The sequence below is a fragment of the Mesoplodon mirus genome, assembly GCF_964341445.2.
Source record: "Mesoplodon mirus genome assembly, chromosome: 6".
In the NCBI taxonomy this organism is placed as follows: Eukaryota; Metazoa; Chordata; class Mammalia; order Artiodactyla; family Ziphiidae; genus Mesoplodon; species Mesoplodon mirus.
The window spans coordinates 94343356-94369275 of record NC_138982.1 but is presented as its reverse complement, the minus strand read 5'-3'; positions in this window follow the sequence as shown (position 1 = coordinate 94369275).

Genomic DNA, 25920 nt, shown 5'->3' with positions numbered 1-25920 from the left:
CAAGTTAGTGTTTTTATTTAGTTTGGATAAATACTCAAAAGTGGAATTTCTGGATCATATGATATTTCTATCTGCACCAATTTACATTCCCACCAACAGTGCACGAGGGTTCCATTTTCTCCACATCCTTACCAACACTTGTTATTTCTTGTCTTTTTACTGATATCTATTCCGACAGGTGTGAGGTGGTAGCTCATTGTGGTACTGATTTGCATTTCCCCTGATGATTAATGATGTTGAGCATATTTTCATTACATTTTCAAATTAATTACATTAAAATTCAAACAAATGCCCTATGTGGCTAATGGCTACTTTATTGCACAGCACAATCATGACTACACTCAATTATACTCACCTCCTAAGCAATATATAGACACTTATAGAAAAAAGTTAAATGAACTTAATTTTTAAATAAACTCAAATTTAAATAAAGTCAGTTATTTCTCACTAGTTAATTCTTTAACTCAACATAAACTGGTATTTCCAAGTAAAGTAACCCAGCCATATCCAATGTAGAACTCAAAAATTTTTTCTTCTCAGTTCTTGCTCTAAGGTGCCTTTTTTCCCCTAGTTGCTTTACTTTAACTTCCTTTACTTCAAGTTCTATTTACTGTAACTTCCTTTCAAATTACTTAAAAGTAAAAAAATTATATATATGCAAACTTTAAATCACGTTGAAAAATATTTTTTTACTATGCATCCTTGCTAGTCTCCCCCTTTATTTTTCAACACCTAGAAAATGTGAAATCAGTCTCCAATCTTTCTGTAGTAAATCTGTTTCATATTTCATGCTGTGACATTCACAGATCAGCAAATCCCAATTTAGAAGAACAGAAGTCAGAGATAAGGCATTTCAGTCAAAAGGGGACTGAATTTAATGTCCTGGCTCCTAGTCTGGGCAAACAACCCAAGGAATGAAGCTTCCAGTTTTCCACTCTTTCAGTAACATGAGAAAAGAATCCAAACATCTACAAAATTAAATGTTTCCCCAGGGTAAGGTCTACAACAAAAGTTATTGGTGGGCTTCCCTGGTGGCGCAGTGGTTGAGAGTCCGCCTGCCGATGCAGGGAACACGGGTTCGTGCCCCGGTCCGGGAAGATCCCACATGCCGCAGAGCGGCTGGGCTCGTGAGCCATGGCGGCTGAGCCTGCGCGTCCGGAGCCTGTGCTCTGCAACGGGAGAGGCCACAACAGTGAGAGGCCCGTGTACCAGAAAAAAAGAAGAAGAAGAAAAAAAAAAGGCTTGCTACTTGTCTAGTTGCTATGGGAACTGCATTCTTTCGTTAACTAAATTAACCTATGCAAGAAAAGAAACTTCGTAAATGGTTAAGGCAATATATATTTATTAAATAAAATTTGGAAAATACTAAATAGTATTTTAAAAATGCCACCCATAATTATTTCACCAAACATACTCTGTTACTATTTTGAGATGCTTCTCTTTTATTTCACTGCACACATTTTTTGTTGTGGTAGTGGTATTTGAATCATTTGTACATTTTTGCATCACTGTTTTCCAGTTAACATTATAGCATACTTTTTTCACTAAAGTTATATTTCAAAAAGAGACACACACACAAATCACATAAGATTATATGTTCTTTAAATATCATTTTGCCGTCTTGCATGTTAATGCCTTTAAAACAATCTGTGATAAAGTGCATTTATATTCCTTCTCCAACTGTTCTTTATAACACATTTGCTCTCAAAAATTAGCCCATTCTGTAGTTCAGAATCCATTTTACTTCATCATCACTTACCATATTGCCGTATATGGGCAGGCTTTTTACAAGGTTTACTCATGGTTATGTGTCAGACTAACTTCTAACACAAACGCACTTTTGGAGAAATTATCTGTGGTGATTATGCCACAGCTCTATTCCTCTCTGTTCATATATCCCTCTCTATGATCGTTCTTTCTCCTTTGGCTCCAACTTTCATTCACTCACTCACTTGGTGAATTTATTTATGGAGCATTTAACAAGCCAGGCGTTGTGCTAGACACTGGGCTATAATGGTGAGTAAGGCACATTTTTGACAATCAATTACTATACAATGTGATAAGTGCTGACTGGCAGAAATAGAAGGTATTTTGGCAGAAGTAGTAAAGGTCTGTCTTAGAGGATCAAGAATAGCTTTCTTGAGAACATGGCTTTATCAAATGGAATACTGCCAGCTTAGGATATGACTGATGGCCAGAAAAGGAAGATCTAGTTATTATAAAGAACTTCCTCAAGTATAAATTTGGTAACTCAGATAAATTCAGGAATTTACATTCTACACCTGGGATAATGCATGGTGTTAAGAAAAGGGTAACCAATATTCAGTCACAGATTAAGGCAGGGAAGGAGCTGGGCAAATTCATTTAGCCACAGATACTGCCTCAGAAAACTGCCCCAGGCATAGGCTGCCCAATGTGTAGTGCCTGATGGACATAGCAAGCTCCCACGAACATATGTGTTCATTGATATCAGGTGGTTTAGCCTAGTGGCTACAGTAAGGCAGCAGAATTCTGGATAAATGCTGGACATTAGGAGAACTTTCTATACATAGGAGAACAGCAGACAGGAAGTATGGAGATGGGACATAGACCTGGGAAAGGTCCACATCCCTCAGCTTTGAATTCAGTAGGCTTCACTGCCAGATAGAAAAACATTGGTATCTAGAAGAATTAATATATAACTGAATCTTAGGGGAGGAAACCCAGGCTGAATTCTAATAGCCTGGCTCAACATGAAGCATATGGAAGGCTATATTATCCAGAACGGGACACATTTCAAGCATGAGCCATACTGAATTGGTGATGTGGTTAGGAATATTCTTTCCTTCCCAAATAAAGTATGCTTGCAGACACACTAAGTTCTTTTTCTCCATCTATAATCCTTCAAAATAGAGTCCCACACTATCAAGTTTTAGTATCAATATTATTTTCAGTAAAATGCTGTTAAATATTAATTCTCTGACAGTAAAGAGGAAAACTTAAGTTAAAAAAGTATTGTCAGAGAGACAGACTATCCCACAAGATTCCCAGTTTTATTAAATTAGAGGAGCCGGAATCTTTGGAAGGCAGCTTGTGGGGCTTCTGAGAAGTGTCTGGGGAAGAGCAGGTCTCTATACTGCTATTTACACTGGTCTGTAAGCTCTGATAGTAGGTGTTGATTTTGTGGATTCATGACATACAAGCTTAGGAACCGAGTAAACTTTTGAGAACAATTCTCTCCCTAAGTTCCATTATGGTAAATCATTTTTGCTGATGGTCTTCAAAAAAGAATCTGAGAAGGACATGAGAAATTCCCACAGATTATTTATCTCAGGAATTCACTTCCTGACTCAAGAATCCCAGTCTATTAAGCAATAGGCAGAAGCTGACGAACGGTATCTACGACTCTTGTGAGCAGTCACATGCACGAACTTCCTCTGATCAAGAATTTCCCCTGACCTTGAAATCCTCTTAAAGTTCTTTATTTTATTATTGTTTATAAAAATGAGTTGCCTAATTAATATATGTTCAATATAAAACATTTTGAAGGTTCAGATTAAACGCAAAGACGGAGGAAATATCTAACCGTAACTACATTGACTTTTTCAATTTAACATGTCAGGGACCTAAGTTTTTTGAGAGTCAGTATTTGTAAGATTAAAACTGCCCAAGGCAGAGCAGAGTATTTGAGACTCCTATATTTTGGGGGGAAGGGGCGGGGGGTGGGGGCTCTTCTTTTACCTGTAAAATTATTCAGAGAAGTGAAATAGAATTGCTACTGACCTGAACAGCAAGTGGATTTTCTACTCTTGAGCTTCCAAGGGCCAGTATAGTTTCTCATCAAACCTATATAATGATTAAGAAAAGGCTATTTCTAATATTATGGCTCATTCACACAACGGATCATCATGCTTGCATTATGATAAAAATAAAGTAGTTCTTTATTCACTAATATGAAACAATATTAAAGATGTATTAATTAAAAACAGAATTAAACTTCATAATAGGTTACGATGTGTTTATATTTGTGTTAGAAAGGTAGGTCTTTTTTCCAGTAGAATATACAAAAAAACTAATAGCTGATGACAGTAGTTCCTTAAGGGTGGGTTGGGAGAGAGGAAGGCTGAAGAGGTTGCAGAGCATGGGTACTGGTGGCTGGGGAGGGAGGAAGACTTAATTCTTATTTCACTGCCTTTCTTCTGTTGGATATTTTACTATATAAATATATTGCTATTTTTATTAAAAACTAGTTAAATAAACATATCACTCCATATGCCTTAGCGAATGGTATAGATTTTAATCTAAAACTTACTCTTTAGCATATGATTGTTATATCATATCCAAATAATTATTTAACATTGAACCTATAAATTAAGGCTGTGTTATTTGCCCATTTCCAATATACTACATATTTATAGAAATTGGATCTGTAGAAGACTGTAATGCAGACTTAGGGAATAACATAGTAAATTTATCTGCTTTTTCAGGGTAAAGGTTTCTATTGTTTTAAAAATCATTATTTAGGAATTTAAAACCTTCCTATAATTCTATACTGTACAGCCATCCTCTGTTTATTTTCCATTTTTTAGACTACTGGGCATTTAGATAAACTTCAAGTCATCCCTCACTTGTTCTGCCAAAGAGAGGCCTCCTGGGAATATCATCCATTGCCCAATCTGAAAAAGCTGTAAGACACAATTTTATTCCTTTTGGAAATGCAATATTTATTGGGTGTGAATAGCTTCTCTACAGCAGTTGATGACCTTGACTATGTGAATCAAGAGAGATGTAGAGCACATTCATTTGCTTATTTTTAATCCCCTGAAGAAAAATATAGCATTTTAAGACATCATCATTATTCATATAGATAATTGTAATTTAATGTTCTGAGTAATTCTCCAATAATTCTTGATGATAGTCCACGAAAGTAGGCTATTCATAACATCCTAAGAGATTGACCATTTTCTGAATTTATATATTTAAGAATACATTTCTCTTCCATTATTTAAAGTCTCCTTGTTTTAGAGTCTGCAAAAAGGGGATGGATCTTAACGAAGGAAATTTTATCTCATTGTAGAAGATATGCTGAAGTGTCAAGAAACAATGTTTCATTGGAAATATTATCTGAGACTTGACACATAAAAATACATCCTGGCAGTGAGTAAGCAGATGAAAGGGAAGTCGAGATTTGACTGAAATAATCTGTATTCTGCTAAGAAATTTTTCCTTTATTTTCTGACTCGACTTTTTTTTTTTTTTTGCGGTACGCGGTCCTCTCACTGCTGTGGCCTCTCCCGTTGCGGAGCACAGGCTCCGGACGCACAGCCCCAGTGGGCATGGCTCATGGGCCCAGCTGCTCCATGGCACGTGGGATCCTCCCGGACCGGGGCACGAACCCGTGTCCCCTGCATCGGCAGGCAGACCCCCAAACACTGCGCCACCAGGGAAGCCCCCTCGACTTTTTAATCTCATTTTTGATCACCTAAGCATACCCATCTTTCATGGGTCTTTAGTCTATGCCTAGCTGCCTCAACTTGGGCTAAAAAGTAAGTTACATTATAGTAAGGTTATAAAAACCACATACGTAACTGATTTTTATAATCGTACTCCTTGAAAATAAAAGCAAAAGAGCATTTCACACCAAATATACTTTACATAACAGTTCCACTTTGAAAGTTACTTTTTCAGTTTTTGAAAAATCCAATCTGCTCCTATAGCACCTTTTAACTAGCTCTGAAATATTCCAAAAGAATTGTGATCTGATTGTCTCATAGGGGCCTCAAGCTAAAAAGGTCCAGAATTAAATTCGGTATTTTTCTCCACTCACTGTCCCATCAGCTCCCTTTCCTGTTGTGTTTCTAATCTAAGCAAAGGGCTCTACCCTTAATTATTCCATCTCCTCCGCCTCATCCTGTCAAACTGACCTCCTAAATATCTCTTAGAGCCACTGCTTTCTTCTCTCCTATTAACCTCATCCTAGTTATAGTTTAATAATAGCCAAGTCCCAAGAATTTTGCAGCAGTTTAATAATTAGTCTCCCTTCACCTCTTCAGTCTTTCCACTTAAAGTCCATTCTCCACAAACTTTTTTGAAGACATAGATACGATCATGTTGCTTCCTTCAAATGACTTCTTTATGAAAAGGTCAAGGCTCTTAATCAGCTGACACTTGTCTAATTTTCCATGATCAAATTTTGTCCTGTTTTCTCTATGTAATCTGAATTCTCAGGCATAGTACACTCATGGCCTCTGCTTTTCTTAACAAGACAATTTTTCATATGAATTTGTGGAGTTTAAAGTGTAGTTGGGCAAAGAAGAGTCCTAAGAAAGAACTTCTGCATATATCCCCAGGAACAGACTCAGCAGTGAATAATTAAAAAAAAAAAAAAAAAAAAACATATGGGAAAAGTTGGGCTTACTCTCTAAACAAAACAAAGTATAGATATAAGAAAACTTTTTTTCCCCAAAGACAGATATGAAGGAAAAGACTGACAAGAAATGAGGCATTGGGGCTTCCCTGGTGGCGCAGTTGTTGAGAATCTGTCTGCTAATGCAGGGGACACGGGTTCGAGCCCTGGTCTGGGAAGATCCCACATGCCGTGGTGCAACTAGGCCCGTGAGCCACAACTACTGAGCCTGCGCGTCTGGAGCCTGTGCTCCGCAACAAGAGAGACCGCGATAGTGAGAGGCCTGCGCGCCGCGATAAAGAGTGGCCCCTGCTTGCCACAACTAGAGAAAGCCCTCGCACAGAAACGAAGACCCAACACAGCAAAATAAATTAATTAATAAACCCCTACCCCCAACATCTAAAAAAAAAAAAAGAAAGAAATGAAGCATGACCATGATAGTTTGTACTTTTCTTTTTGTGAAAGTGGGAAAAGGCAGTGAAGAATAATATTGCTTTATTTTTGTTATTGTCTTGACCTATAAGAGGGTATAATAAGTCATTTACATGAAAGTATGAAATGATGTCCTAGGAAGGAAGTGACAATATGGTTAATTCAGGCAGATGAAGAAATCCACCTTTCCCGGGTCCCTTAAATTCCAGGCAAACCGCACTCATTACCTGATATCCCTGAACTAGTGCAGCTTTCCCACACCTTTAGGCATGCTGCTCTCTTTCTGCCTAGAATGCCTTCCCCTCTCTTTGCCTGACAGTTTAACTCTTATTCATCTTTGAAGTTTCTATATCAGTGTCAACACCTCTGTGACTCTTTCCCCATTACTCTCCTCTGCTGTAACACTCTCCAATGTATATTGAAGATGTTTACCCACTTGTTTATTTCCTCAAATATTTCATGCTTTCTTCAAGGGCACTACTGTATTCCTAGTATCTGTCGTGAAGTAAGAACTCTACATTTGCTGAGTAAATAAAGGAAGGTATCTACTACAAGTTCTGAAGAAACAAATAGCAGCACCATTAAAATTATTAGATAGGGTCGAGGTTTATAATCATTAACTTGAAAAAATTAACATTCAGTCCACAGTATAAGTTCAAGTTAATCCACTAAAAGTTACCAGCCTTATTACCATCATGAGGCAAATCATCCAGTCCTTCTTCCCATGTTCTACTTTGTTCACAAATAAGGAACTTCCACTCTCTCAAAAATATTACAGTGAGACCATCTACTTTTCTCTGACCTCTCACTTGTTCCTTTCCTTGGAAGAAGGAGTAATTTATATGATGGGCATGACGGTGGGAGTCTGACTTACAGTGATCTACATCTCTTTTTTCTAATGTTCAATGTCAATATGCTTAAGGTTGCTAAGCATGTGTGACCTTTCCTCTGGAGCTTTCTGTGTGCAGCTCAGTGTGAGGCAGCTAAAAGAGCATGTGCTGCTTTGCAGACCCACCTCTCTCCAAATGTAAGTCCCAATGCCTAGACATGTGAAGCCACCCATTGTGGTTTCAGAGGCAAGAGAGGTTTTCTAGTCTACCTCTATCAGATATAATTCAGAAGATATTTTCATCTATATCTGAACCTTCTGTTTATTTCTCAATTACTATAGAATCTATCTGTGTGGGGTGAGAATAGCACTCTCAAAACCAGACAACACTTATTAGACCTCATAAATGCACATATCTACATGCAGTAAAGCAATCTTTTGGCTTTCCAGATGTCAGAGTTACCATGTTGGTGGTTCCACCAGTATTGGAATCAGAGTGTAACTAGGGGTTACTTTAATGAAACGGTGGGAGTTATTCCATGAAAACATGATAATTAGATTCTATTCCCAAGAAACCTATTCATAAAACAGAAATTAGAGCTCAACTCTTCTCCCTCACCACCAGACCCTTGGAAATCCCTTAGACATTCCAGCAAAGTTACTCTCTGTGGTTCACATTGCAATCAAGAGTTGGCCTCTGGCTTCCCTGGTGGTGCAGTGGTTGAGAGTCCGCCTGCCAATGCAGGGGACACGGGTTTGTGCCCCGGTCCGGGAAGATCCCACATGTCGCGGAGCGGCTGGGCCGTGAGCCATGGCCGCTGAGCCTGCACGTCCGGAGCCTGTTCTCTGCAACGGGAGAGGCTACAACAGTGAGAGGCCCGCGTACCGCAAAAAAAAAAAAAGACTTGGCCTTTGCTCTTATGATGGTTCACTTGGCCCCTGCATTTTACTGCTAAAGCTGGATTTTACTAAGCTCTGATCTACTCTCATGTAGCATCTTCTTCCTTCACACAGGCCAGACACCTCCAAATGACAAAGATAGTGGAAAAAGGCAGGATAATATCTCTTTATCTGAACATGGTCTTTCCTTCACTTTTTTTTTTTTTTTTTTTTTTTTGCGGTACACGGGCCTCTCACTGTTTTGGCCTCTCCCGTTGCGGAGCACAGGCTCCGGACGTGAAGGCTCAGCGACCATGGCTCACGGGCCCAGCTGCTCCGCGGCATGTGGGATCTTCCCGGACCGGGGCACAAACCCGTGTCCCCTGCATCGGCAGGTGGACTCTCAACCACTGCGCCACCAGGGAAGCCCTCCTTCACTTTTCTGATTTAGGACTAAGATAAGGACTTAGAGTTGGGGTCATTTGTTTTTCTCCCCCATCCTAAGGAAGGATTTGGGCAGTTAGTTGGTCCCTGTCTCTTTATTTTATGGTAAAAATCCTTTCCCTAGAAGAATTCAAATTGTATAGCATAAATATGGGAAAATGCACTGCAGAAGAACATATCCAGGAATAGGTTTTGCTAAAGTTTTCTGGAAAAAAAATGGGTGAAAATTAGCCAAGAGAAGTTTTGGAAAAGGAAGCACTTAGATTGCTGCTCATTTTAATATGGGGGTTGGTAGGAGGTAAGTTAGGATGTATTGGGAGGTTCCTATGAGTGGACTCCCTTGTGAAGAACTCAACTCTTGTATCTTTACATTAGAAACTGAAAATATACTATTTACCATAAAGCTTTAGTTTTTCTCTTTTTTTGGTTATCATCTTAAATTGCACTAACACTTCAGTAAAGAAAATCATATACAGATACATATATAGCTTGATGGTCTTGGAGATGCTAAAGGCATGAGGTGGTAAAGAGGTAGGATAACCTGTTTTACTCTCTTGAGAGAAAGCAACCTTCCATGCAGACAGTGGCCATCATCTCAGGAAGAGTGTGACCTCACTCCTTTCCATTGTAATCCTTAAACTAGGATGCAGCTTTTCTCTGAAGGACAGGGCATGATGCATCCTGTTTGTCTCATGGATAAAAAGATATGCGAGTCAGAAAATCTAATGATGAATTTTAGAGAACAAAACTATGGTTAATTTTCAGGTGAAATACTGACTTGAATGAACATGAAAACACAGTTGAGAAAGAGCTAAATATAATACAACATGGAATCACAGAACTTAGAGACAGAGAAAGCTTTAGAAATTATTTAGTCTTCACTTCTGGTCTTGAATCTAAGGTTTAAAGATGTTAAAATCTTGTCCTAAGATCACATAGTGTGTGATGGGGAGTAGGGGTGTGGTGTAGCCTAGAAACCATGACTCCTGCCTATAATCTGTGTCCCTTATATACAACCCCATGCCTATTCCCAAATGGCCCCTATTAGCTGTGATGAAAACCAATCCATGCCTCAAATCAGCAGAGTCCAAGAACGATCAGTTCTCTAGCTGACTGTACCTGATGAGCTCTATGACCTGGATTTCTCCTGCAATGTCTCAATTTCCCCTTGCCCAGTTATTTTTATGACCTATTTAATAAATTATAAAATTATGTTCTAAATTAAAAAGACAATAACTTGTAAGACTATATTATGAGAATAATGTAATTGGTAAGGAATCCTATGTAGACTATTACTTTTTTAATTTCATAGATATCTATAAGTTCTGCTTGGGGGAGCTGGTTTGAACTAGATACAAAGAAATTAGCCATATAATGATTTATCTCTTTGGCAAAGCCATTTTCTTAGTTCTTCAAAATGACTCCTGCTTCAGAAATGAACACATGTCCAAAGCCAGTATACAAACCTAGTGGTCACTGCAATAACATTGCAAAATACCGTCTGACCTGCCCAAATACATATTCTTAGACAGTTCTAAAAATGGCTCCTTCCCCCGGGATACATATTTCTATTCCTTTTTTGTGAATGAATGTGTTCCCCACTCCTGCACCCTTCATTTACAGGAAGAGGAAGAAACATTGGAATTACTAAATGGAGCATGACATTTTTTCCAGACACTAGGCCCAACCATGAGAATTAGAACGTCACTTGGCAACCGGATCCCTTTTCTATCCTCAGAGACGATGACACTTCAGGAAAGAGCTTACCTCCACACACTTACTAAAGCCTTATAAGGTCAGGAGTGTTTGCTGAGAAACATTTATTTTCCTCTTCTCAATTTAAAGCCATCACAATTTTTTTTCAGAGAGGTTTTGATTCTACAAAGTAATTCTAGTAAAGAGACTTTGGATCTAAAATTTATCACATTAAAAACTACTAAAATCAGTTCATTGTAATTTGCTTCAATTTAAAATATTATCATGAGAGTATGGCTCTTTATTTGTGTGTGTGTGTTTACTAAAATCAGTCTATTGTAATTTGCTCCAATTTAAAATAATTATCATGAGAATTGGTTCTTATATTTGTGTGTTTTTAAAAAATCATCTTTTAAATCCTTTTTATATTGTTTCATCCTAAATATATTAAAGTTAATCAAAGGCATGGTTGTTTTTTAGCTTAACTGGCAAAAATGGAGAAGAAAATTGCCAAATTTTAAGACATAGTCAATACTGAGAGTAAACTTTTAGAATAAAATGTCAAATTCATCTTATCGGTAAACTATTTGCTTACATTCTTTAAGAAATAGACCAGGAAACCCTGTCCATTAATATGAGTTGATTGTACCTTTAGGATCCTTCCTAGTAACTCTGCCTGCCTAGTTCTTTCATAACAAAAGCCAAATCCTCACTAGTAACTGTTGGTAGCAGAAGAAAGTCACTTTGGGCAGAAAAGGAAAATATGCATCCCAAAGGCATGGAATTTACTTGGAAAGACAAATACAGAAAGCAAATTAGTGGGATAAATATTGAGAGGTCTTTAATAATTAAAGTCTCATGTATTTAAATGTTACAAAGCAGAGGCGAGCTGCCTGAAGGCCAGTCACTAGAAGGATTTGTTGAGCTCTTACCCTGTGACATTATGAAAGACTTTGGAAACATTAAAACATAGAAGTCTCCACCCTTCGGATATCTAGCCTCCAGGACTGTGGGACAATACATTTCTGTTGTTTTAAGTGATCCTAGTTTGTGGTACTTTGTTATGGCAGCCCGAGGAAACTAACAATAAACTTGTCTGTCCTAAAAAAAAAAAAAAAAAGTCACCACCCCACTTCCTTCTGAGAAAGATTCTAAATGCCACTGAAAGTTCAAGGTACTCAAATGCCCTGATCTCTTAAAGAGCTCCACTCCTGAAATAAGGATCTAGGATGTTTTAAATGTTACCTGGTTAGATTGACAAAAATAATCCTTAAGTCTCAGAATGCTCTTGATCTTAAACTTATTTCTCACACTCTGTCAAGTTACAGAAAGTGTTATTATAAAACAGCATAGAAACTGATTGCACTCTGACAAATAAGGACAGTTAAGCTTAATGACTGAAGCTTTGAAAAATTTAATTCACCCTTCTTTTTTTGTTATTGTATTATATTTGGCATATATTAATGAATTTATGAGTGATTTTCCACTTTAAAGCAAAAAAACTAAAAAGGAATCTCAGAGGTCTTTTTTGGAGATATGTTAATGCAAAAGGTAATTTCTATTTCTTTAGATAACACAATATCTTAATAGTTTAAAATAATATGAATCTGTGGTTGTTGAATGGCGTTATATTGCTGGTGCTGCTAGAGACAGTCTTATGATGTGTGGAGCTGGAACTGAAAGTTTGGGTGACCTCATTTCAGCTGCTAAGTTCAAGTAGTAGAATTTTGTTGATTTGGCATCTCTTGACAGCACTCAAAATATATAATTCATCTTTAAATTCAGGTCCTGCTCCTACCAATCATTATTTGCTTCATAAAAGTCCTTTCTTGGCTAATAAGGCTTTTGTTCCATGGGATAAGAGATACCCAATATTTTGTCATTGAAATGAACTGCCCAGTTTTTACCCACATTATGTCAGTAGCAGGATATCCCCTTACTGTACATCTAATATATATTGTATATATATAATCTTGGTGCAAATATTCATAAATTGTTCTCAATGTTTTTGATTCTGTGCTGCTCCTTATTCTTTCTGTAACAGTCTACAGGCATACCTCGAAGACATTGAGGGTTTGCAGCAATAAAACGAATATCACAATAAAGTGAGTCACAAAATTTTTGCTTTCCCAGTGCATATAAAAGTTACATTTATACTATTCTGTAGTCTGTCAAGTGTGCAATAGAATTACGCTTAAAAAAAACAATGTACCTATCTTAGTTAAAAAATACTTTATTGCTAAAAAATGCTAATTATCATCTGAGGCCCTTTGCTGGTGGAGGGTCTTGCCTCGATGTTGATGGCTGCCGACTAATCAGGGTGATGGTTGCTGAAGTTTAGGGTGGCTGTGGCCATTTCTTAAAAGAAGATAATGAAGTCTGCTTCATCAGTTGACTCTTCCTTTCACAGATGATTGCTCTACAGCATGCAATGTTGTTTCATAGCATTTTACCCACAGCAGATCTTCTTTCAGAATTGGAGTCAATCCTCTCAAACCCTGCAGCTGCTTTATCAACTAAGTTTATGTAATATTCTAAATCCTTTGTTGTCATTTCAACACTCTTCACAGTTTCTTCACCAAGAGTCAATTCCATGTCAAGAAACCATTTTCTTTGCCATCCAGAAGAAGCAACTTATCGATTCAAGTTTTATCATGAGATTTCAGCAATTCAGTCACATTTTCAGGCTCCGCTTCTAATTCTAGTTCTTTTGCTATTTTTGCCACATCCGTAGTCACCACTTCTACTGAAGTCTTAATCCCATCAAAAACATTCATGAGGATTGGAATCAACTTCTTTCAAACTCCTGATAATATTGATATTTTAACCTCTTCCCATGAATCACAAATGTTCTTAATGACATTTAGAATCCTTCCAAAAAGGTTTTCAATTTACTTTGCCCAGATCCATCAGAGGAATCACTATCTATGGAAGCTATAGCCCTATGAAATTAGTGTCTTAAATAATAAAACTTTAAAGTCAAAATGACTCCTTGATCCATGGGGTGCAGAATGGATGGATGTTGTATTAGCAGGCAAGAAAACAACATTAATCTCATTGTACACCTCCATCAGAGCTCTTGCATGACCAGATGCGGTGTCAATGAGCATATTTTGAAAGAAATCTTTTTTTCTGATCAGTAGGATGCAATAGTGGCTTAAAATATTCAGTAAACCATGTTGTAAACAGATGTGCTGTCATCCAGGCTTTGTTGTTCCATTTATAGAGCACAGGCAGAGTGTTCTGCCTCTTAATGGCCCTAGGATTTTCAGAATGGTAAATGAGCATTGGCTGCACTAGTCCCTAACAGGAGAGTCAGCCTGTCCTTTGAAGTTTTTGTTTGTTTGTTTTTGGTTTTTTTTATGGTAGCTGGCCTCTCACTGCTGTGGCCCCTCCCGCTGCAGAGCACAGGCTCCGGACGCGCAGGCTCAGCGGCCATGGGTCACGGGCCCAGCCGCTCCGTGGCACGTGGGATCCTCCCGGACCAGGGCACAAACCCGTGTCCCCTGCATCAGCAGGTGGACCCCCAACCACTGTGCCACCAGGGAAGCCCTGTCCTTTGAAGTTTTGAAGCCAGGCTTTGACTTCTCCTCTCTAGCTATGAAAGTCCTAGATGGCATCTTCTTCCAATAAGGCTGTTTCATCTAATATTGAAAGCCTGTTTAGTGCAGTTACCTTCATGAATTATCTTAGCTAAATCTTCTGATAACTTGCTGCAGCTTCTACATCAGCACTTGCTGCTTCATCTTGCACTTTGATGTTATGGAGACGGCTTCTTTCCTTAAACTTCATGAACCAATTTCTGTTGGCTTCATTCTTCTCTTCTGCAGCTTCCTCACCTCTCTCGGCCTTTATAGAATCAAAGAGAGCTGAGGCCTTGCTCGGGATTAGGCTTTCGCTTAAGGGAATGTTATGGCTGGTTTGATCTTCTGTCCAGACCACTACAACTTTCTCCGTATCAGCAGTAAGGCTGTTTCACTTTCTTATCATTCATGTGTTCACTGGAATAACACTTTTAATTTCCTTCACTTTAATTTTCTTGTGCATTCACAGCTTGGCTGACTGTTTGGTGCAAGAAGCTTAGCTTTGGGCCTATCTCAGCTTTAAACATGCCTTCCTCACTAACCTTATCATTTCTAGCTTTTGATTGAAAGTGAGCGATGTGTAACTCTTCCTTTCACTTGAACACTTAGAAGCCAGTGCAGGGTTATTAAATGCCCTAATGTCAGTGTTGTGTCTCAGGGAATAGGAAAACTGAGGAGAAGGTGAGAGATGGGGGAACAGCTGGTCACTGGAGTAGTCAGAACACATACAGTATTTATCGATTAAATTCGCCCACCTTATATGGGCACAGTTTGTGGCCTCCTGAAACAATTACAATAGTAACTTCAAAGATCACTGATCACAAATCACCATACAAAATACAATGATGAAAAAGTTTGAAATACTGTGAGAATTACCAAAATGTGACACAGAGAGATGAAGTAAGCAAATGCTCTTGGAAAAATAGTGCCAATAGACTTACTCAATGCAGGGTTGCCACAAATCTTCAATTTGTAAAAAACACATCATCTGCAAAGCACAATAAATCAAAGTGCAATAACATGAGGTATGCCTATGTATGCCATCAAGGCTTTAAGGCAGGAAAATGTAAGGAAGTTAAATTAAAAATAAAAATCAGGGCCTCCCTGGTGGCGCAGTGGTTGAGAGTCCGCCTGCCGATGCAGGGGATACGGGTTCGTGCCCCGGTCTGGGAGGATCCCATATGCCGCGGAGCGGCTGGGCCCGTGAGCCATGGCCGCTGGGCCTGCGCATCCGGAGCCTGTGCTCCGCAACGGGAGAGGCCACAACAGTGAGAGGCCCGCGTACCGCAAAAAGAAAAAAAAAATAAATAAATAAATCAAAAAATAAAATAAAATAAAAATCAGAAATTTTATCTTGGATAAGAAGCTAGGTACAGACTCTACAATAGGCTAATAATAAAATTTTAGATTATCTATTTTTTCATGTACCCTTTCACTTGAAACGATTTTATCAATAAAAATTTTGTTCATTATCATAAAAATTTTATAATTTTTTACAATTTCATAGCATCATTTTATATTTCCAGACATTAAGACAAGGAGCTTTTCTGGAAGAAAAGCATAAAGGCTCAATATTAATTTATTAAAATTAACCTTTAGGATCACTAGTAGGAAAAAGTCAAATAATAATAGCTCTCTCAAAAAAACATAGTGGTAGCTGGGTTTAGAGTATGAATATAGAGGAGTTTTTAGGTTAGATTTATACATCAACATTATTCTTGGCAGAATATATTTACTCATTCATTTATTTTAAAAATTATTTATTAAGGGTTTATTATGCATCATGGTAGGTAATGGAAAGCTATGGCTCTTGCTCTCAAAGAGGGCATGATCCACTGAGGAGGTAAACACAGCAAAATAAATGCAGTGGTTGAGTACTTGTGAGGAGACTCTAACTTGGATTCAGGATGATAGAGAATAGAGGAGGGCAAACTTCCTAGAGGGGGATTATTAGTTGATGAGGAGGAATTGGTAGGATAAAAATGGGTAGGCATGTGAGACCAGGAATAGAGTCAACAACAAATGCAGAGAGGCCTAAAACAGATGGTTTTCTAGGGAACTCCACTAATGCTGCTAAAGCACAAAGTGAAAGATAAAAAATGGCAATGGATGGGTAGAGGGAGGGCTGGAAGACAGATTGTGGAGGACCTTCTATGTCATGTTTGGTATCTTGCTCCTTTTTCTTATGAGCAATGGAGAGATGCAGAAGGATTATAAGCAGGTGTAGACATATGGAGAATGAATTTGAAATGCTTAGCCTGGAGCTAATTGAGATGCTGCTAAAATAATCCACTTTAAAGATAATAAAGTAATAGTGGAAAGAAGAGTACTATAGATACATTTGAGAAATATTTGGGGGTAAAATCAGAGTATATTTATTGAATGGTAAAAATGGAGGGTGAAGAAATAATTAAGAATACATATTTATAGTGTGGGTGACTAGGTGGACAGTGAAGCCCCTAACTTGTATAAAAGATCCTAGAAAAGTAGGTTTAGAGAGAAAGAGGAGGGGCTAATGATATTTTAATTTTAAAGAGGGCTTTTGGCCATTCAAATGGCAGTATCTGGCAGACATTGAAATGTATAAGGTCAAAGCTCAATAGATATTTTTAACTGGGAATATCAATTCAGACATCATTTTTATATAGCTGGTAGTTAAAAGGATAAGTGTGGGCTGAGATCTCCTAGTGAAAGAGTATGGAATAAGACTAGTGGATCAACACAGTATTTAGAAAGTTTTATGTGATCAGAGAAGAAAAAGTCCAATAAGGGGACAATAGAATCGGCTACAAGGTATTAGGAAATTCACGCTAGAGGATAAGTGCCAACAAAGTCTGGTAGGTAGAAAGTTTTATGTGTTCCTATATGTTTCTAGAAAGATGGACGGAACAATTATCAATTTTGCTTGCTACAGAAAGTCCAGGACAATAAGGAATAATATTTACCTATAGACACTGTGATGAGGAAGTCATTAGTATCTTAGTGAGAGACTGTCCAGGGCTGTGATAGGAAAGAATCTTTATTACTATGCATTAAGGATGACCACATGAATGACAAAGCCGTGACAGAAATATAAACCAATCTTGGAGAAGTTTGGATGAGGAAGTACTGAGAAAGATTAGATCATTCTTAGAAGGAAATATTGCCATTAAAGGGAAGTTTGTCTCTTTATAATGGGGAAGACCTGAGCATATTTAAATACTCAGAGATAAGAGCCAGTTGAGAGGGAGAGGTTGAAAATACAGAGGTAAGAGGTAAGGTGGTCCTTAACTAACAGTGCAAGACTCCAGAGGAATCAGGATGGCACAGGCTTATTGGATGACAATAGGTAGTAGGTGGGAAGTCAATGAATTCTTAGATATGAGAGGGAAAAAAAAGTGAGCTTGGGTTTGTCTATAGACAGATTTGTAGATTTGGAGCCTGGACATAGAGCTAGATTATATCTGAAGGCTTCAATGGTATCAGTGCAATTGGAGATAAGGTCTTCAGCCCAGAAAGAGCGTGGTGGGAATTGATCAAGGCACTTAAGAAGAGAGATTGGAATCTGGAAGACTCACTGACAGAAATGGAAGGAGGAGTTGACCAAAGACGATAAACACATAAACTATTGATGCAGAGGAGCCATTTGAGATTTAAAACTGTGTATCAGATATGATCACAGTCGGCTTGGTTTGGTAGTTTTCTGCACAGGGGCTCAGTGCCTAGGGGATAGGAGCACAGAAGGCATATTTTAGCATTAATGTAAGTTTGGGTTTTTTGAGTGAAGAAAGCAGAAGAAGAATGTAAGGAAATTGAGCGTGATCTAAGAGTCATCCAGGTAATCAGATAGAGAGATGGAGAGTAAAGAAGTCAGAGACTGGGCTTCCCTGGTGGCGCAGTGGTTGAGAGCCTGCCTGCCGATGCAGGGGACACGGGTTTGTGCCCCTCTCCGGGAAGATCCCACATGCCGCGGAGCGGCTGGGCCCGTGAGCCATGGCCGTTGAGCCTGCACGTCCTGAGCCTGTGCTCCACAACGGGAGAGGCCACGACAGTGCGAGGCCCACATACTGCAAAAAAAAAAAAAAAAAAAAAAAAAAGTCAGAGACTGTAGAGAGGTCTAAGTGTAGAGAGAAAATAGAGGGAAATAAAAAACTATGGGAATCTAAATTGTTAAGGACAGAAGAGAAGAGCCTAAAAAGACAGGACATTGTGGCCAGGGATTAGAACTAAAGGGAAATGATTGAACAGACTGGGACTCAGATGTGATTTGGCCAAGACCACAGTACTGTCTAGCATCGATCTTAATCTCTATGGCTCTAGGGTGTTCTCATCAGTTACTTCTCACTTAATTTCTGTCCTACTAAAAAAATTTTTTTAAAGTATTACTTCACAAATATGGAGACAAGGTAGTGTGTGCTGTTAAGAGGCTTACCTTACTCTAGAGATAATAGGGAGTTAGTGAAGAGGCAAAAATATAAGTCAGGGTGTTTGTTGGGAAATTAGGTTAGAAGTGTCACTGAAACACTTGAATAAAGTCTTATAATTTTTTCTTCTTTGAGAGATATAGGGGGACTTTCCTGGTTGTCCGGTTGTTGGGACTCTGTGCTCCCAGGGAGGGGGGCCCGGGTTTGTTCCCTGGTCAGGGAACTGAATCCCGCATGCTGCAACTAAAGATCCCACATACCACAACTAAGACCTGGTGCAGCCGAATATAAATAAGTAAATAAATAACTATTTTTAAAAAAGAGAGAGATATACGTTTTATCACAGAACATAGCTGTAGAACTCTATACTTAACTAAGGATGTTGGAAAGAATAGCACAAAGATGCCCACATTCTGTTTGTTGAGGCATTCAGAAGAATTACCAGCACTTGCCCAATGTTAGGAAGAAAGAATTAGAGAGAGAGCGCAAGAAAGAGGAATAAGAAAGAAAGGCAATTTACATGTCTAATGAAGTCTATCAAAATATAACAAAATAGAAAGTTGAGTTATGCTGCAGGATTTCTTTTATATCACACACCAAAACATCCTAGAAATCTCGGCCTCTGTATCTTAATATTGTACAAATCCTCTTCTGTCTCTCTTCTCTACCTAAACAAACACACAAAAAACCCCCCAACTTTCCCTGAAACTCAGACTACCATGGCTAATACCTTTCTCTTCCTTCCCCACTCATCTTCCATGCTCTTCTCTACAGGAAAATCTCAGCCTTCCCCTTCACTAAAATTCATCTTACTGGATTGCAGAGAAGTGAAGGGGAAAATAAGGGAGCTGAAAATCTAATAATATGATGATATGTATTTTTCTGTTTGCTAAACTGTTGCTAAATTATTACCAGGAACAGGGCTAAGATATCCACATGTTGTTATTCTATGTTTGCATATTCATGTAGGGAATAAAGAAGTAGATGAAGAGAAATGCTGTTAGAGTCTTTTTAAAAGAAAGTTTCTCTGTCTGTCATTGTCTTTCATGTCTGTGGTATCCTATGATAGTGAAGCTTGGGCTCTGGAGTTGGGCTGCTTGGGTTTAAATCCTGGCTCTTCCACTTATGAGCTCTGTGCCTCTAGGCAAGTTATTTAGGGAAATTAAATATACCTGCATTTCCTCATCTATAACACAAGGGTGATGATAATAGCACTGAACTCACCGAGTTATTATGAGGATTAAAGGAGATAATGTTGGTAATATACAGTAAGTCCTCAATAAATGTTAATCATTATTACTTTGACTGCTAATACAGAGAAAAGAAGAAAAAGGAGGTCAGAGAGAAGAGAACCTAAATGTGTCAGTTTACTCTAGAAATAGTCTGTGAAATAGAAAGTTATTAGAATTTTTCTTTACACTGAAGTGCTCAAAGCTAGGAGACCAGCAAACCTTCAAGTGTTTTTGACAGTAGGTTCTTTGGATATAAGACGGCTGTTTAGTGGTCCCAAGTAAGATTTAATTACATGGTTGAATTCCAAGTGAAGTGAATTAGAAAGACAAATATCATATGATATTGCTCATATGCAGAATCTAAAAAACTATTGATACAAATGAACTTATTTACAAAACAGAAACAGACTCACAGACATAGAAAACAAATTTATGGTTACCAAAGGGGAAAGGTCGGGGGGAGAGATAAATTAGGAGTTTGGAATTAACATATACACACTACTATATATATATAATATAGTTAACCAACAAGGGCCTACTGTATAGCACAGGGAACTCTGCTTAATATTCTGTAATAATCTAAATGGGAAAAGAATTTGAAAAAGAATAGATATATGCATAAGTGAATCACTTTGCTGTACACCTGAAACTAAGACAACACTGTAAATAAACGATAGTCCAATATAAAATGAAAAAATTTTAAAAAGCATACATGAAATATGTGCATATTTCTCCAGGAAGGGGCATCGGTTATCAGAGAGAACTTCCATTTTATTTGATGACATAGTAGACTATAGGGTTCATAATATAGAAGGATTAATGATAATTGTGAAGATAATACTTTTACACTGTAAAGTTGCTAGTTATAAACTTAAATGATATGAGTGATTAAGACTTGTTAGCAGATGATTATGAATATAAGTGCAAATATATGTAATATCTTTAGAATACTTGTAACAAGTGTACTGCACCCTTTCAAATGATAAGTTGATTTTTAGATGTGACTAAAAATAGTAGCTGACATTTATTTTATGGAAATATTCTAAGATCTTTTCATGTAGTAATTAACTTCATACTCACAACAACCAGAGAGGTGGGCTCTATTTTTATCACTTTATGGATAAAGAAATTGATGGAGGGCTGAGTAAAATCATATATACAGTAAATAGTGTACTGAAACCCAACCAACTCTATATTACCTCCCCAAAATACTAAACATAGTCCATTATCTAGATTTTTTAAATAACACATGAATTAAATCTTACTTTACCAAGGACTAGAATAAACTTTTAATAATTTAACTCAAACAAAATTTTTTAAACTCATAGTTGGTGTTTCTGTGTACTTAATGTAATTATATTTGCAATCCAGGATTTTATCATTTGCATTTACCATTCAATAGAAGTTAATTTTCAGAAGCACTCTTAGAGAAAATTTGCCACTTAAACACCTAACTTTGAAAAAAGTAAAATATAATTTATGGTTATATAAAAACAGGAATTTACTGTTTCAAACAGTACTAGCCTTGAACACAATCAAAACACACTCTTAACTTAAAAGGTTAAATTAGGCTTTAAGGGAAAATTAAAATGACCATTGTTCATGATTATTAATTTGGTTAAAAGTTTTGAGAAATTGGTTTCATCATGAGCCAGGGAACAAACTGATTTATAGAAATATATTGGTCTATTTAATACATAATAGAATAAAACCGTACGTGCAAGTTTTTTAAAACTTATATATATATATAAAACCCCTTTCTATAGACATGAAATGTTCCTGAACAATAACTAAATCATCTACAAAATAAGGGCTCAGTTGCTTCTTTAAATGTAGATGATTTTTGGACCCAATGAACAACAAAATAAATACAGAAATTAATTATTTCAATAATGACCAAGGAGTTTCCTGGAAGAATTATTTGTGAATGAAACCTTAAAAAGCATATAATAAGGATTTACACAGTTTCAGAATTTTAAAACTTAAAAAAAATAAATACAAAGCTTTAAATATTTAGCATAATGATTCTACATGAAATTTCTTGAAAATTTACTGAGTTTGTATATTCTCTTTAAAGTCATGTCATGAAATAAGATAAATTCTGTTTTATTAATCTCATTCTTACGTAAATTTTGATTGATATGAGTTGATAAGGCATAATATTAAATGTTAAGACACTTGATCTCAAAGCACTTTTGGGTTTTTTTTGGTCACAGTTGTCCTTTTTTCTTACATCTTTAATGGATTATAATTGCTTTACAATGTTGCGTTAGTTTCTACTGTACGACAAAGTGAATCAGCTATATGTATACCTATCCCCTCCCTCTTGAGCCTCCCTCCCACCCTCCCCATCTCACCCCTCTAGGTTGTTACAAAGCATGGAGCTGATCTCCCTGAAACAAAGTACTTTTTTTTTTTTTTTTTTTTTTTCTTTTGCGGTACGCGGACCTCTCACTGTTGTGGCCTCTCCCGTTGCGGAGCACAGGCTCCGGATGCGCAGCCTCAGAGGCCATGGCTCACGGGCCCAGATGCTCCACGGTATGTAGGATCTTCCCAGACCGGGGCACGAACCGGTGTCCCCTGCATCGGCAGGCGGACTCTCAACCACTGCGCCACCAGGGAAGCCCCAAAGCACTTTTATAAATACTTACATTTATTGTTGCTTTTGACAGTTTCCCTTAAATATAGGACATCTCTTCTGTGCTTGTGTTCTGAACTAATTGAGTTAAAGAGTAAAGCAGATGAATAATAACTAATAATAATACCACTAATAACTTTCAGATAATGTAGTTTTTAGGTCTGTTACTGTTAGGCAAGTAGATTTTGTGCAGCTCTTCAGAATTAATCAAACAAGTTATAGAAAGTACTGGGAATCTGCAGGGTTTCCCTTTAAAGAGAATGGAGGAAGGAAGAGTCAGCCTATTTCTCTTCCCAAAGATATAGCACTTCTTATCCCCTGGGGAGGAGTGAATGAGAGGGTGGAGAGAAGCCAAGAGTGTCATGTTAACTGATATACCTTCGCATGGAAGAAGGTATCAGTAGTGGGAAATAAGTGTTGGCCCAAATACTATCACCCATAACCTCCAGGTATGTGCTTGAGGAAGAGTTTACAATAACTGTCTAAAGAGATAAATCAGAGAACTCATAAAAATACTTTGCATGGGGGCTTCCCTTGTGGCGCAGTGGTTGAGAGTCCACCTGCCGATGCAGGGGACGCGGGTTCGTGCCCCAGTCTGGGAAGATCCCACATGCCGCGGAGAGGCTGGGCCCGTGAGCCATGGCCGCTGAGCCTGCGCGTCCAGAGCCTGTGCTCCGCAATGGGAGAGGCCACAACAGTGAGAGGCCCATGTACTGCAAAATAAATAAATAAATAAATAAATAAATAAATAAAAATACTTTGCATGAAACCAGGGTATTTATGACTGGATGACAGTCATTAGAGGCAGATTTCATCTATTCTGATACACTTCCTTGCCTTTTGCTACTCGTTTTCTTGGTTACCCCTTGCACAAAACCCTCAGAAGGAGCATTAGTGGATGACACACTGGCAGCAGCAAAAGCAACGTTATGCTCAAACGCCATGGCCTCTGACTCTTCTCCAGCCAATTTTCTTCAAAATTCTCGAATTTTCTGACCATATTCATGGAAGCTTTTGGAGGACAAGATGTAAATAAGGATTTTCAAACCAGTGGCTCACAGACCAACTAGTAGCATGTTTTTTGTGGTATGTTTGTTTGGATCTTTACTGTGTGTTTTATTTTAATTATATTTATTCATTTACTTTTGGATCTTAGGTATAGAAAGCTGGATAATTGCACTCCTTAGTCCATAGCATGTTATTATCATATGTCCATGTAATACTTTTTTTTTTTTTTTTTTTTTTTTGGTACGCGGGCCTCTCACTGTTGTGGCCTCTCCCGTTGAGGAGCACAGGCTCGGGACGTGCAGGATTAGCGGCCATGGCTGACGGGCCCAGCCGCTCGGCGGCATGTGGGATCTTCCCAGCCCGGGGCACGAACCTGTGGCCCCTGCATTGGCAGGCGGACTCTCAACCACTGCGCCACCAGGGAAGCCCTGGTTTTTTTTTTTTTAATTTGGTATTCCTCTCTCATTTCTCATATCAGTCTTGTCTCCCATAACCAAGGCAGGATTCTAATGTGTTTGATTTATATCATTCAATGTACATGAAATCTTATAAACTATTTTGGGTTGTTTTTTATGTAAACATTTTAAATTTATATAAATATTATGCTGGAAATCTCATTCAATTTCTTTTTTTCTCAGTGCTGTGTTTTATAAACTCATGTGCTATGTGCCATAAACCATTTTTATAAAAGTTGAATCAGGGGCTTCCCTGGTGGCACAGTGGTTGAGAGTCCGTCTGCCGATGGAGGGGACACGGGTTTGTGACCCGGTCCGGGAAGATCCCACATGCCACGGAGCGGCTGGGCCCATGAGCCATGGCCGCTGAGCCTGCGCGTCTGGAGCCTGTGCTCCACAACGGGAGAGGCCACAACAGTGAGAGGCCCGCATACCGCAAAAAAAAAAAAAAAGTTGAATCAGTTCCCAACATTTACAAATTAGAAGATTTTTACATACAAATGCAGATTATTGGTTTCTCTTTGAGTCTATTTCTGCATGGCAAACAATCACAGGAGCTGTATTGACTGCTGCCTTAAGAAGGAGCATATGCTTTCTATTTTTCTGTTAGACACTAGTCACTCATTACCTGTTCCATGTAAGCATTTCAATTTGCAGCCTCTAGAAGCTAAGAAACATGAACATGGGACACTGTGGCCTGTTAAACTCTTATATTTTCCTTCCCTTCTCCCCTCCCTTGTTCCCATCACTAAGTCTCCAGTTTAACTTCTAACTACCAGTATCTTTTTCTTGGTTATTAGCAACTTTTTCTTGAAGGACAAAAAGTGACTCTAGGATTCCTTTCCATTTCCACATTTGTATATAATTCAGCCCTTTTTCTCCATTAGGCCCTTCTACTATTTTCTATGTGAATATCCGTTCTTTTACTTTTACTCAAATTATGCACTTTGTCCTCATTTATGAGATGCCATCTTCATCAGTAAATATCATTCCCATATTTCCATTAGAGCCCTGTTGTTTTTCACTCTTCTATACTCTCTTATAGTACTCCCTGTTCTATCACTGCTTCTAAAACCAGAATCCCCTACACCTTCACACAAATCTCTTCTTTTGAAGTAGTATATACGTTCTGCTTTTACCATTCATTCATTCCTTCAGCCATTCAGCCAGTGAACAAATATTTATTGAGCTACTACTAGGTGCTAGGAACACTGTTCTAGTTTCTGGGAATACAGAAATAAACAAAAAACAAACAAAAGGAATAAAATTATCTTCCTATTTCCATCCTCATGACTTATAGAGGATATCAATAGTGGGGAGTATGCAGTGGCCAAACACCATCACTCTCCCGCACCATTAAGTAGTTTTTGTAACTGGTTCGAAAAAATGTATGACTGCTCTTATTGACTTTTATAATTTTCACCTGTTGCTTAAAAGTAGGTCGAAAATACACTTAAGTCTTACCATCTATTAGATTCCTTAATCAATTTGGAGAATGGTAGGTTTAGCTTTAGTTCCAGGTTGATTTTACTAAGTTTACTGCAAAATCAGCAAAAAGCAGTGGAAATAACATACTCAGACTAAGGAGAAGTGTGGGAACTTCTCCCTAATATCTCCCTATTTCTTTGTGGAGCCAAATCCTAAGTTTGGTGGTCACTACAGACAATATAGAATGAGGAATACACCAGGTCAGAGGATCCAGGCCATACTTTGAACCATCAGGCTTGGGTGGGGGTGGGGTGGGGGTGGGGGACGGGTGGTTCCTCACTGTGCCCCAATCACCTACCTTTCTGTTCTATTTCCAATGTGATACTAGACCCACAGGAGGCCAGGCCATGTTGACCACAGTAAGCGAGAAATTTCTTATTATCAGAGCCTCTCACTATTTCTAGATGAGAGGAAATCTGGCTTGTAAGTGTTTGAGGTGAGAAGGTCA